General features: G+C 39.9%; 1 long non-coding RNA gene across 2 annotated transcripts; it reads left to right on the top strand.

The window, feature by feature from the left end:
- Positions 1-361: 361 nt before the first annotated feature.
- LOC138886882 (uncharacterized) lies at positions 362-11,033 on the top strand. 2 transcript variants are annotated; one of them, XR_011405822.1, is made up of 4 exons: positions 363-455; positions 742-798; positions 3,742-3,803; positions 10,917-11,033. It is a non-coding gene; the product is annotated as an uncharacterized lncRNA (long non-coding RNA). The 2 variants fall into 2 exon arrangements; XR_011405821.1 differs by lacking the exon at positions 742-798 and having other exon boundaries at positions 362-455.
- The last annotated feature ends 573 nt before the right edge of the window (positions 11,034-11,606 follow it).

The following is an 11,606-nucleotide window of genomic DNA, read 5'->3' as shown; positions in this document are numbered from 1 at the left end:
ATGTATATGTATATGTATATGGGATATGGGAAGAGGTTATGGCATTATATACGCACCACTACCTGATCAGCTGGTATATGTTGATGATGTTGCCCACAGTGGCCGAGACGATATGATGGGATACCCTCAGTGGCTTGATGATATTATGTATACTCATACCTATGCATGACATGATATTTACATGCACGTGCATGACATTATAAACATTCCAAAATTTACAAAGTTATTCAGATTTAAAGATGTGTTTCAGTAATCCATGTTTCATCTATGTCTTTTACGTACTAATTTCCATGCCTTACATACTCAGTACATTTTTCGTACTGACTCCCTATTTCACGGGGCTTGCATTTCTTGCTTGCAGGTGCAGGTAGGCAAGTTGACGGTCCCGCTTCTTAGGAACCCTGATCAACGAGAGTTGGCGTGCTCCATTTGATCCGGAGCTGCTTTTGATATTGGTACGATACGTTTGTACATATATATGTATATGGGTATGACGTAGCTCAGTCCCATCTTTGTACAGTTATGTTTCTGTTAGAGGTCTGTAGACAATATGCTAGTTGGGTTGTTTGTGGCCTTGTCGGCTTTCAGTTTTGGATGTATAATTGTCTATAACAGCCTTGCCGTCTTGTAACGATCCGACCGGTCGTTTTGAACTTTTGCACTTTGATCGCCAGTTCCCGGGCATGACTTGCGCCGTGTAACGTATTATGACTGATGTAGATCGTTGGTTTTGGTTTTCAGGAAAAATCGGAATGAATTTGAAGAAACAGTCTCAGTTGAAAACTTTGAATTTGAAAGGTTTGACTAAGAGTTGAGTTATTTGTATATGAGCTCGGATCGAAAATTTTATGATTTGGATAGCTTCGTTGGGTGATTTATGACTTAGCAGCACGATCGGAATGCATTTTGGAAGTCCGTGGAAGGATGTGGCTTGAATTGGCAAAGTTAATATTTTGGCGAATTCCGGTTGATAGGTGAGATTTTGATCCAAGGGTCGGAATGGAATTCCGAGAGTTGTTGTAGCTTCGTTATGTCATTTGTGATGCGTGTGCAAAATTTCAGGTCATTTGGACGTCGTTTGGTCGATTTTTTGATCGAATTCGGATTTCAGAAGTTTTGGAATTCTTAGGCTTGAATCCGAGGGTGATTTGATGTTTTGATGTTGTTTTGAGCATACCTAAGGTTGGATCAAGTTTGAATTATGTTATGGGGTGTGTTGGCATGTTTGGTCGGGGTCCCACGAGTCTCGGATAAGTTTTGGAAGAGTTTTTGGAAGATTTTGCCGTTTTGAGCATAAGCATGTAATGATCCAAAGATCCATTTTTAGTTCCAGAGATCGAAATTTGATTTCGAGACTTAAGGGATTTTGATAATGAATTATAGGACTGATCTGGAAAGTTTGGTCTAATTTCATCAATTCGCGATTGAGTTTCTGACACGAAACATGAGTTAATTGTTTAACGAGTGAAATGGGTATTGAACTGAGCAAATGAGCTCCGAATTGAGTTTCGACTAAAGGGCTATGTTCATATTATTATTTGTGACTCATAGGAACAAGAATCATCAAATTCCAAGTTCGTATGATGGAGTTAGAGCCTTTTTAGTGAAAAGAAAAGTTGCTGCAATTTTCTTGGCAGTTTCTGTATTTTTCGCACATGTGAACAGTGACCGCACCTGCGTGAACAGTACAATGTACAGTACCCCGTGTACAATACCCCATGAACAGTACCCCGTAAACAGTCGTAAACAGTGTGAGCAGTGTGAACAGTACAAGACAGAATGTTAAGTTCTGGAAAATGGGACAAATCCCATTTTCCATTTTTACCAAATTGGAGCTCGGGGAGAGGCGATTTTCGGGAGATTTTCAGAGAAAATAACGGGGTAAGTGTTATTAACTTAATTTTGGTTAGATTACCTGAATCTATTACTAGTTTTGGCATTTAATTGGTGATTTTAGTTGGGAAAATCTTGAAATCTTGGTTTAATTTGAAGATTTGAGGGTCGAGTTGATGTCAGATTTTAGTAAAATTGGTATGGTTGGACTCGTGGTTGGATGAGGTTTCATATTCCGTAATTTTTGTCGGGTTTCGAGATGTGGGCCCCACGGGTGAATTTTGAGCGCAATTTCGAATCTTTAATTGGAAAATGTAAAATTTCATATGGAATTAATTCCTATACTTTTTATTAACTGAATCGAATTATTGTGGCTAGATTCGAGGCATTTGGAGGTCGATTTGAGAGACAAAGTCATCGCGAGCTAGAGAATTAGCCGGTTCGTAAATACTGTCCTGAGGGTTTGAAACCCCGAATTATACGTCGTTGTGTTACTTTGAGGTGACTTGCTCGCTGGATGACGAGCGTGGGGCAGAGCACCGCTGGGGATTGTGACCTAGTCCATCCCGAACGAATATTTTAATGCATATTTGATAGTTAATTGTTTGACATTATTATATTTTTGGGATGTATGCCATGTTTGGGGCCTTGTGCCGACTTGCTGAGACCCTTTGGGGCATTTTTACTATCTTTCCTCACTCTATTTGTTTGAAAGCATATTCTCAGTCATGATTTACCTGTTTATTGCTCAAATCTGGCTTTATCACTATATTCTTAACATGTGGAAATTGTTTTGGGCTGAGTTCCCTGTTTTACTGAGATAGACCGAGGGTCGGATTGTGAGATTGATGACTGAGATAGACTGAGAGTCTGATGGTGATGTTAATAACTGAGAGAGGTCGAGGGCCTAGTTGTGAGGATTATATATCTATGGATCGGGCTGCACGCCGCAACAATGTGTGTGTGTGTGTGTATATATATATATGGATCGGGCTACACGCTGCAGCGATACTTATATGGATCGGGCTGCGCGCTGCATCAATATAGCGCTTGGGCTGTAGGAGCCCCCGGGAGTCTGCACACCCCCAGTGAGCGCAGTCGACTATTTATATGGATCGAGCTGTGCGCCATAGCGATGCATGGATCGGGCTGCACGCCGTAGCGGTTACTTTGATTTCAGTTATTGTGAGAGATATACGGATCGGGCTGCACGCCGTAGCGGTTACAATATGGTCCCAATTGAGCGTGAATGTTGAGTGCGAGTACTGATTGGTAAGAGTTGAGTCACGAGTGACAGAGAGGCTATCCCGAGGGGCGATATATATATACATGCATATGAGTGTTGTTTTTCCTGAGAGGCTTGTTTATGGACTTATTGATTTCACTCCTCTTAAAATGAGTTTCTATCGAATATATTGATTTATTGACCGTTTTCACTCATCTTTATATTGAGCCTTTGTGGTAAAGTTGCACAAATATTTTAAAACAACTTTTATTTAAATTAGGGTTTATGAGATGTTCAGAAATTAATCACTGATTTGACATTGGTTATTTCCACTGAGATTTTCAAGTTATGAAGTGTTTGTGATTACTGTTTTGCCCGAGGGGCTGTTTTACGAAATATGCTTTGCCTGAGGGGCCGATTATGACTTTAATCTCTACTATTATTTTAAATGGTATTAAACCCCTAATGAAACTGTTGGAAGGTATTTCAAAGATGATTTTTACTAAAAGCTGGATTTTAAAAGGGAAGATTGACTCGTATTATTATTTTGAAAGCCTGGTGTGTTTATTGAACCCGACGTAAATGTGGATTCATTGTTTTCTACTGCTCAGCCTTTATTTACTCTTATTACTTACTGGGTTGGAGTACTCACATTACTCCCTGCACCTCGTGTGCAAATTCAGGTATATCGGAACTCGGTAGCGGGTGTTGATAGCTCAGCCGCGGAGTCATCAGAGTTAGCAAGGTTGGTGCATGACGTTCGCAACACCGCTTCCTTCCCCTCATTGTTGTTACTGTATTTAGTACATTTTTAGACTTTTGTTGTATTCAGACCTTGATAGTTGCTCATGATTAGTGACACCCCGATGTCGGGCTGGTATTTTATTCCGCACTGTTATTCTAGGATTTTATTATGAAACATTGTCTAATTTAAAGACTTAAAAATGACTCTTAATGCTTAAAGGGTTAAGGTGAGTGTTGTGTCAGCTGGCCTTGTCTTCACGAGAGGCGCCATCACGACCGGACCGGTTTGGGGTCGTGACAAGTTGGTATCAGAGCCTAGGTTACATAAGTCTCACGAGTCATGAGCAGGTTTAGTAGAGTCTTGCGGATCGGTACAGAGACATCTGTATTTATCCTCGAGAGGCTGCAGAACCTTTAGGAAAATTTCACATTCTTGAATTCTTATCGTGCGTCCTTTGATTCAGCTTGAAATGTAACTCTTTGAATTCCTTCCACGCATTCGTATGCGCGCATGATCGCTCAGTATCAGATGTGCCTTGATGTTTTGTGATTTCCCGATTGAGGGGCGAGGTGTGATCTCTGTAAGTTGATGTTGGGCCAATCTGAAGGACTTGAGGCCGGATCTTTGCCTATGGCTTGAGCACCGAGGTGCTGATTGTGTGAGCAAGTGTTTTGAACTTATATGTTCGGTATTGTCCCTCTTAGTGGAAGTGACGGTTGAGTAACTATGTGATGAGTATGTTAGTACTGCGAGATGTACTCATATGATTTGGAAACGACAAGAAGGGTCTGCTGGAGGATAGAAGAACTATTAGGTGCTCGAATTCCATCTTGATTCGAGGTATAGCCCCGAGTTATCGGCGTTGAAGAATCTTTTCATGTTTCCCAGTTTGAGTGAATTAAAAAAAATCATGTTGCGGTATGAGTTCAGACTCAAGAAGACTACGCGATTGCGTACAGTTTATGATGGTGGAAGGTATACATAAATGTTAGTTAAGGCGGAGCAGGTGGGTTATCTCCTGCAAAGTGTTCTGGAGTTGTGTGATCTTTATGTTGTCCGTTAGAAGATCCCATTTACAAGTGAAATATATATGTGAATTTAATTTAGGTCGCTTAAGAGAGTGTGTTTAATTGTTATGAGATTAAATACGAGATTTGTAGAGGATATGAAGTACCAGATGGTCTGTGTTCCACGAGCTTATGAAGGATTGAGTTAATCCCACTATGGTATTATGGAAGCAATAAAGCGTATGTGTTATGAGTTATGGTGCGTGTTTGACCTATGGCTTTGAGCCAAGTGGGGGAGTCCGCTATTGAATAGTTGATTGCACGGTTATATGCTCTAATGGTCCCAGTTCGAGACGCATTTGTGAATCAGTTATGGCTCGAGTAAAGGAAATTTCAATAAAGGCTATGTTATGCTTTATGGGTGTAGGAGAATCGGGGAATGACTTGAGTTGTGGTTGGTAAGGAATGCCTAGTGCATAGGGCAAGAAGTTGCTTGGTTATATTGGAATAAGGTCACATTCTGCAGTGTCGGAGTGCTAATGAAGCACAGGTTGTTCGCTTCGTTTAATCAATCTAACTACGGTTTGAGTAGTGTGGATGACTTTAGAGGATGGTCCTATTGTGTTCAAAACTCTACATGCAATAATTTGAGGCTTCTAAGTTGTACTTATGGATAGAAACTGAGTTTTCAGTGGAAGATGGCAAGACTTGTGGTATTTTCTCTATTAATTATGGGATTCTATATATCAGTATCGGGAAGGTGAAGGTAATGGCTTTGGGGAACACTTAAAGAGTATTCAGCGGCTTAGGAGCCTTAGACGGTGTAGCTTTATGCTTGGGTTTCGTGTGATAAGCCTAGGTTGAGGAAATTGTGGTGCTACAGCAAGAAGGAATATCAAGTTGAAGATGAATTAGAAGAAATTTAGATAGATGGGGTATCTTGATAGTAGACCAAATCGGTATGGTAAGGATATGATGAATTCCTTATGTGTGTTCGAGGTAATGAGTTCCTATAGCTACTTGCAATAATGCTCTTGGGTTTTGATGGCTTGCTTAGCTTGGTCTAGTTAGAAGGATTCAGTCCTGGCAGTTGAATTTGTGCAAATGGAATTGGGAGAGTTCTTATTGATTTCTACCGTGGTTGGAGAGGTGCAATTTCTCCGAGTGTGAGAAGCATAGGATATGTAATGATTTTTCTTCTAGATGGGATCAATGGAAGTTCTTGGCTAGATGAGTTACAGTTCAGTTCTGAAAGGAAGTTCATAAAACTCTTAGGCAGCGGGTAGCCTCAGATAATTAAGGAAATGGTACTGCTAATTGGAAATGATTTGACGAGAGTCTATGTTTTAGTAAAAGGGCAATGTTATTAAGTTGATAGCACTTCGGTAGTATTGCGGCACCTTCTTTTTAGATCGACTGGTGATATTCGGGTTTGCTTGGTGGCACAGGGAAATTTTAGAGTATCTATAGTGGAATGATTGGGTATTAGAGGTTGTGAGATGATACGATCTGTTGGTTATAGGCACCTATGGTGCGGTTCTATCGGAGTTTCATAATGGAAGTCGAGCGGGAAGAGTAATTTGGTGTTGCTCGGTGAACAACGTATCGGTCATGTCCTATCGGGTGTGCGTGGTGTATGTTATTTGCTTCACCGTGAGTATGATGAATTGCTTTGGTTCCAGATATCAAATTGTGCGTGGTTGTCGATTTCGAGCATAGTGACTTAAGGTGGTTCAATGTGGAGCAGTGTTTAAATAAGGTCGCGCATTGCAGTGAATATATGTAGAGGTATGACCTTGCAGGTTAGAATCGTGTGTTCTGTTCCTATGATGTGATACGGGTTCTCAGTCTTGTGTTGTGGTTGTACTAGTGAACTTGAGGTTCAACTCTTTCATTTGAGTCATTTTCATGATTTGAGTATGTTCGGATTGTTGCGTATTGATGCGTGTATTGTGCAAGTTGTGGCTTAGGTCTGTATGGATGTGTCATGTCACTATAGTAATGTGTTAGATTAGAAGAGATCATTGGGGATCATTAATAAATACAAACTGATTCGATTTCAGCATGTTTGATTGGTAAATATCGAGGTTCGGTTCAAAAATTTGCTATGGTCCTTGCCAAAGGAGAAGTAACCTTATGGATGACTAATTTGAGAGATGGTTATGATTTATTGCGTGTTTCATTTATCATTGGCAGTATATGGAAGTGTTGGAATAAGACTTTAGTTGATAAGAGGTTTCTACCGGTATTCGGGTGTTGTGTGCAGCTGCTGTGAATGGAAGTTATCGCTACATGCATTTGAGTTACGTGGTATATCGGATAACTGCACTTGAGGTTGCAGGCATGGGTTACTACAGCTAGTTCGGGTCTATTCAAAGTATAGGTGTGAGGTTCTGATCGTATTGAGGATTTTAGAAGCAGAAATGTGGTTCTATGGTTTATGGACTAGGATGGATTATGAAATTTCAGTTATATTGTGTTATCGAAACTATATGAGGTAGGGTAACGTGGGATCAGCCCCGGGTATATGCATGGTAATGTTATTTAGCAATTGGTTGGCTTCTGGAACAACTCTGGGCACGTTCGAAGACGAACGTGTGTTTAAGTGGGGGAGGATGTAATGACCCGACAGGTCGTTTTGAACTTTTGCACTTTTATCGCCAGTTCCCGGGCATGACTTGCCTCGTGTAACGTATAATTACTGATGTAGATCGTTGGTTTTGGTTTTTTGGAAAAATCGGAATAAATTTGAAGGAACAGTCTCAGTTGAAAGCTTTAAATTTGAAAGGTTTGACTAAGAGTTAACTTATTTGTATATGAGCTCGGATTGGAAATTTTATGATTTGGATAGCTTCGTTGGGTGATTTATGACTTAGGAGCACGATCAGAATGCATTTTGGAAGTCCGTGGAAGGATTTGGCTTGAATTGGCAAAGTTAATATTTTGGCGAATCCCGGTTGATAGGTGAGATTTTGATCTAAGGGTCGGAATCGAATTCTGAGAGTTGTTGTAGCTTCGTTATGTCATTTGTGATGTGTGTGCAAAATTTCAGGTCATTTGGACGTCGTTTGGTCGACTTTTTGATCGAATTCGTATTTCGGAAGTTTTGGAATTCTTTGGCTTGAATCCGAGGGTGATTTGATGTTGTTTTGAGCTTTCCGAAGGTTGGAACAAGTTTGAATTATGTTATGGGGTGTGTTGGCATGTTTGGTCGGGGTCCCATGAGTCTCGGATAAGTTTTGGAAGAGGTTTTGGAAGATTTTGCCGTTTTGAGCATAAACATGTAATGATCCAAAGATCCATTTTTAGTTCTAGAGATCGAAATTTGATTTCGAGACTTAAGGAATTTTGATAATGAATTATTGGACTGATCTGGAAAGTTTGGTCTAATTTCATCAAGTCGCGATTGGGTTTTTGACACGAAATATGAGTTAATTGTTTAACGAGCGCAATGGGTATTGAACTGAGTAAATGAGCTCCGAGTTGAGTTTCGACTGAAGGGCTATATTCGTATTATTATTTGTGACTCATAGGAACAAGAATCATCGAATTACATGTTCGTATGATAGAGTTAAAGCCTTTTTAGTGAAAAGAAAAGCTGCTGCAATTTTCTGGGCAGTTTCTGCATTTTTCGCACGTGCGAACAGTGACCGCACCTGCGTGAACAATGTGAGCACGTGATTTTTGTTTTACGCGACAATCGCTCCAAAAGAATTAAAAAAATGTATGTGTCATGCGTAATTTAAACCATGACCCGTTTGTTATATGGAAAATTACAAAAATACGCATTTTTTCTTTTGTCCTGATTTGTTGCCGTGTTTAATTTTGCCTACCTTTAACATTTTATCCGCGTGAAATAAATATGTTAAGTGTTAATTAGTGGTGCTTGGTTTTATTTAATTAGTTTGTGTATTTAGGAAATTAGAAATAAAGAAAAAGAAGACAAAATTTGTTGTAAAATGAATTTGGGCCGTGCCCATTTCAAAATCTGGAGCCCAATTGAACAGCCCAAACCCCCAGTCCGAACAGCCCACCCCCAGGACACAAAACGACGTAGTTTAACACCAAAACTACGTCGTTTCAAGGCCGATCCATCTCAACCATTCAAACCAAACTGATCCAACGGCCAAGATCTCACACCCCGTACCCACTAACAAACCCGACCCGTCTCACCCGGACCGAACCCAAACCCTCAAAACGACACCGTTCCATTTAAGCCTTCAGATCCAGACCGTAGATCTAGATTGATCTAACGGTCGAGGTTCACCCACCCACTAACTATATAAGCCCTTCACCATACCCTGCCCCCCTAGCTAACACCCCTGCCTTCGTCTTCACCGAACCCATCCCTTTCAAACCATAGCCGCCCCTGCACACCTTCACCAGAAACCTGGCGGCCTGAACGCCGGTGACCTCAACTTGAACACCATAGAACCCCCTCACCACCCTGAACATAGACCTGTTAACCGTTTGGTTCGAATCACCCCCCAGGTCCTCGAATCTTCATTTGAAGATTCGAGTCAAAACTCGATCTAACCCAACCAACCCCAGTTTCATACCAGACACTCCCCGGACCCTCCTCGTGACCAAACCATACTTGGTTTGGTCCGAATCTAACCAGGGAAACACGAATCCCAGATCTAAGTTTTTGAACTCTAGTTTTCCCTGTGCATGTTCCGTGTTTTGTTCAAAACGAAGAGATTAAGGTCTAATGGACCTTAATCGAGGTGTTTCTCATCCGAGAAACACTTCGTTTAAAAGTCCATTCAACCTTAAAGAAGGTCTGTTCAAACACCAGTGGATTTTTCTGATTTGTTCCTTAAAAAGATTTGAGGTGAGTCTTGTTTTCTTTTCTTTATTTTTGTTTTATTTCGTGTGATTTGTTTTTTAAAAAGGGTTCTGTTCATATTTGTTTTGATTTTTGTTTGTCCACTTTGCTTAAACCTCTGTGTTTGTCTAAATCCCCCCTCTTATTCTGATAAGGCATGTGTATTGGTTGTGTTTCGAGTTTGTACTGACTAGCTAACTCCTCAAGTGCATCTCTGCTTAGTCAGTATAATTCAAACCATGTATCGATACTGTTAAATGTCGGATTTTTGGTTACGATTGTGTATGTTAATGCTAATATAGTCGAGTCGACATGTGTCGTCAATTAGTTTCAACTGTCTGAACAAAATAAATCAATTTGCTTCTGTTGAACATTTGCCTGAATCAATTAAGAACCAGTTTTGCTTACTTATAGCTGTTGATTTAGATCAGTAATGTAAAAGGGATGTTTGGTTTAAACTTTGAATTGGAGGGCATGTGCACTCATGCACAGCATGTGCATTGGTGCACCTCATGTGCTTTGTGCACAGCCTGTTTCCTGCATAAAAGGGATTTTGAGTTAAAAATGGTTTGACAGCATATGCTGTCAGATATATTCTGCTGCCCATGCTTTGTTTTAGTTTAAGAAGTATTAAACCTTTTAAAAAATGAGCCTGCCAGGGAATGTTGATGGGGGTTAATACTTAAAATAGCTGAGTGGAAACTAAAAAGGGGCAGCACATGGGAGGGGTATTTGATTAATCCAACAGGCTGATAAAGGGCTGAGGTTTAGGCTTATAAAAGAGGAGGAGAGCAAAAAAAAAAAAGAGGAGGAGAGATACAGAATTAGGAGATAGACATATACAGAATTAGAGGGGAGAAAGAAAATACAGAGACTGTGAGGAATTTTTGAAAGAGAGAGCTGAAATACATACAAATAGATACACACAGAGCATATAGGAGAATTGGAAAGAGGGAGGGGAATACACATTGAGAGATAGATATACACACACAAACAGAAAAGCTGGGAAAGAACTCTGTTTGATAACACAGACAGACAAAAACTAGAAATTGCATTCTTAGTTGCTGTTTTGATTTCACTGGTCTTGATATGTTGTCCAACACTGATTCCTTCTAAATCCAACTGAGTCTGTTGGTCGTTTGTTGGTCTATTCTGAGATTTGGTCTAGCTGGGATCTAGATTCTACCCCAATTGTTTCATCTGTTGCTGCTGCTGTTACTCTGATTCCTGTTGCTGCTGATCTTCCCTGTTATTCTCCTCTTCTTCTTTGCATTTCAGCCTTCCAGGTACACATTTCGAGTCCCGTATTGATGTAACTAAAACAGTTCGAAAGCATGAAATGAAAAGGTTTGAAGAAGTTCAAGTATTTGTTGTGATATTTATGGTACATTAACGGGTTTGTAAAAAATTTGATTAGTTTATAATTCAATAGTTTGAAAGCATATACTGGCACTCGACTGGGTTAGCCCTTTGTGTTTTAGTTTGGTAGTTGTTTGTTAATACGGGGTATGTATACTCCAATCTTATACAATGCTGTTTTTGTTTCATTTAATCTTTTTGGTTCCGTTAGGCAGTACATAGGGTCACGCTCAAAGTCCCATTAGTAACAATGTCCAGTAACTAAATCCTTTAATCTAGTCTAAATAAGTTTGGTTAAGTTCAGCTCAAGAAATGTTCGGATTAAGTGTTATATTTCGTTAGCTCGTATGTGATTCCTTGTCAAATAAAAGCATTGTTCCATTAAAGTATAATGTTTTCTTAACTTTATAGATAATTAATCATAAGAATCCGGATCAGGCCAAAGCATATAATTGAATTAGCACATACCTTTTCTTCTAGATTTAGAGACAAATGCACTAGAAATATAGTCACTGTAGGATACTCTTCTAAAATAATGAGACGAGACGAGCCAAATAAAAATGCAAATTGTGGGGCCCTCAACAACTAATCATAATATTTAGAATTCAG

The sequence above is a fragment of the Nicotiana sylvestris genome, chromosome 3 (assembly GCF_000393655.2).
Source record: "Nicotiana sylvestris chromosome 3, ASM39365v2, whole genome shotgun sequence".
Classification (NCBI taxonomy): Eukaryota; Viridiplantae; Streptophyta; class Magnoliopsida; order Solanales; family Solanaceae; genus Nicotiana; species Nicotiana sylvestris.
Note: the sequence above shows the minus strand (reverse complement) of the source record. Positions and strands in the feature narration are given on the sequence as shown.